Below are 2,705 nucleotides of genomic sequence, written 5' to 3' on the forward strand. Positions count from 1 at the left end.
CATGCTGCCCAGAAACCCTTGGATACTTTCTACTAGCTCTGTTTAATCACTCTCTTTTCCCCCAAAACCCCCTAGGGCACCAACAGAAAATTTTACATATAACATTTTACTTAAAAATGTTATTGAGTAAAGGGGGAATGTAGATAAATGGGTAGACGAATATATTCGTAGAATTAAAATTAATTCTGTTGAATAATTCATTAACTGATAAGGGAGAAAACTTGTTAATTATTATCCATTTGCCAGAATAGGTTTCAGAATAACAGAAATTTCACTCAGGGAATGAAACTGAGGCAGGAACATTTATTCTCTTCTCCTGTGATTTGATGACTATTTTTAGTGTTGTATTTAGATCCCTTTTTCTTTTGAGTGTGTATATTTATTATAGATTTTTAGGTTGCAGTTACCATGAGGCTTTTTTGTATAGCAGTCTGTCTCTCTCTATACACACACACACACACACACACACACACACACACATATGATTGTTTTTAAGTTGCTGAACTCCTAATTTCAAAAGCATTAAAAATACTCTGATCTGTACTCTTTTCCCCTCATGATTACTGCTTTTGATACCGTATTTTAACATCTAATTGTTTTGTCTATCCCTTAACTGAAAAAAATACGGAGGACTTCACGAATTTGTATGTCATCCTTGCCCAGAGGCCATGCTAATTTTTCTCCGTATCCTTCCAACTTTAGCATCCGTGCTGCCAAAGCAAGCATGAAGACAGGAACATTTAAGTAGAAATTTCCAAGACTGGGCACGGTAAGCAGAGAGGCTTGCCCTGGGTAAGTGAACATGGAGGCAGAAGGAAGATCTGCTTACGTGGGGACTAGCACAAAGGAACACAAAGGGCACATGTATTTGGTCTTCATTTCCTTAGGCAGACCCATAAAATGTCACAGTTCTGTGGGCAGGGCAGGCTGAGTCAGGAGGGGACCCCGCAAAGCACCAACGCTGGCAGGGTCAGAAACCGGTCAAGACACGACCTCGAGGGCCACTGAGGCTGTTCCAGGCCCGTAGACTGGAAAGGGCCTCCCGGGGTGGACGGGCCATGAATCACCCGGCTGCGCGTCTTCCTGTCTGCCCTCCTCCCAGCTCATTGATTGGGCTGAGTGCTCAGCCGTCTTTTCCTGCTGAGAAAACTGCCTAAGTGCTGCTCCCGACACACACGCACAGACCCTCCCCTCGCAGGAGATGAGCTCCCGAGAGCCGCAGCCGTCATCTCATCTATTGATTGTCCCTTTCCGGTGGCCTTTCCTGAGAAGATGCATTTACTGGGATGGCAATGTGAGGAACTGATGTTTGAAGAAACAGAAGTTGAGAACAGGGAGCAGCACAGACGGAGGTGCCTTGCTGTGAGAGCCCGGGTCTCGTGGGTGGCCTGCACAACTTCCCCGGGCCTCCCTGCCCGGGAGGGCCCATGGGTGACCTGCCCTTTGAGGGGGTTTGAGTGGCACCTGTGTGCATGCTCACTGCCTCAGCTGGGGCACCGTGAGTGACAAGACACAGGAGAGGGAAAGAGGTGGGACTGGGGGGTTGCTCACTCACAGCTCTCACCAGCATCCTCCAAAGTTGCCCAAAATAAATATCAGATCTGTATAATTGTTTCTGGCTGTGTAAATGCAGTTTCAAAATAAGTCCCTGACACCTCTTCCAACCACAAAGCTGCCCCAAGCCCCTTCTGGGAAGAAACTCTAAACAGGGACAACTTGGCACAGAACAGTTCCCTAAGAGAAGTTCTACAAATTAGTCTGTTTGACATCACCCCATCTACCAATATCTGATTCCTTTTGTCATTCAGGCCTGTGGAAGGCTGCACTTCTCAGCTTTCGCGTTCCTTGAAGTTGAACAGGGCCATGTGATGGCCACTGTCATGGCGCGCACCATTTCCAGGCTGAGACAAGGAATCGCCCATGTGTGATTCCCCAGGCTTTTTCTTGCCCTACTGAGGCAATCGTGAGATGGAAGGTCCAAAAGATAGCAGCACCCTGGACAACTCAGGCCCCATGCAGAGGACAACTATCCTAGAGAAATGCCTAGGCCCATAAAGGGCTTGGCATGAGAGAGAAATAAACTTTTGTTGTATAAAGCCTTTGAGATTTGGGGCTTGTCTGTCATTACAGCATAATTTAGCCAATCCTTAATAATTAATATAAGAAGTACTATTCAATGGAGTGCCTATTTTCTCCCCCCATATATGCTATATTTTATCTGATTTGACTTTTTTTTTCTTTAATTGGAGGATAATTGCTTTACAATGTGTTGACTTCTGCTATACATCAACATGAATCAGCCTATTAATTCTCCTCTGATGCCATGTTTTCTTCCTTCAGCTGAGTTCTGTCCTCTGAACCAGACCTCTCTCTTACAATCCTCTCCTAAGCCAGATATCCCTTCCAGGCCTTTCTTCCATAGAGCCTGCTCAATTGTGGAGTTCATGCTTAACCACTCAAATCTTAGGGTGCTACAGACTTAAGAATCTTTCTCAGCCAGACCGGCCAAAGCAGGAAATTCTGTTGAAAACTTATCCATTTGTTTCATGAACCAAAAAAATGTTAAGCCCCATGGGGAATTAGTTTGAGTATCCAGGGAAGAGAGACTATTTGCCTGTCTTCACTCAATAAGTATCTTTACCTGACTCAATTGTGAAGCAGATCAAGTATGTCTTCACTAGGTAAAGATAAGACTACTTTCCCTT

At 45.0% G+C, this 2,705-nt stretch overlaps 1 non-coding gene across 1 annotated transcript; it reads right to left on the reverse strand.

Annotated features, from left to right (window-relative positions):
- Positions 1 to 618: 618 nt before the first annotated feature.
- LOC139035758 (U6 spliceosomal RNA) lies at positions 619 to 722 on the reverse strand. The gene has a single exon (XR_011488475.1). It is a non-coding gene; the product is annotated as a U6 spliceosomal RNA (small nuclear RNA).
- Positions 723 to 2,705: the final 1,983 nt, after the last annotated feature.

Source organism: Odocoileus virginianus, chromosome 6 (genome assembly GCF_023699985.2).
Source record: "Odocoileus virginianus isolate 20LAN1187 ecotype Illinois chromosome 6, Ovbor_1.2, whole genome shotgun sequence".
Classification (NCBI taxonomy): domain Eukaryota; kingdom Metazoa; phylum Chordata; class Mammalia; order Artiodactyla; family Cervidae; genus Odocoileus; species Odocoileus virginianus.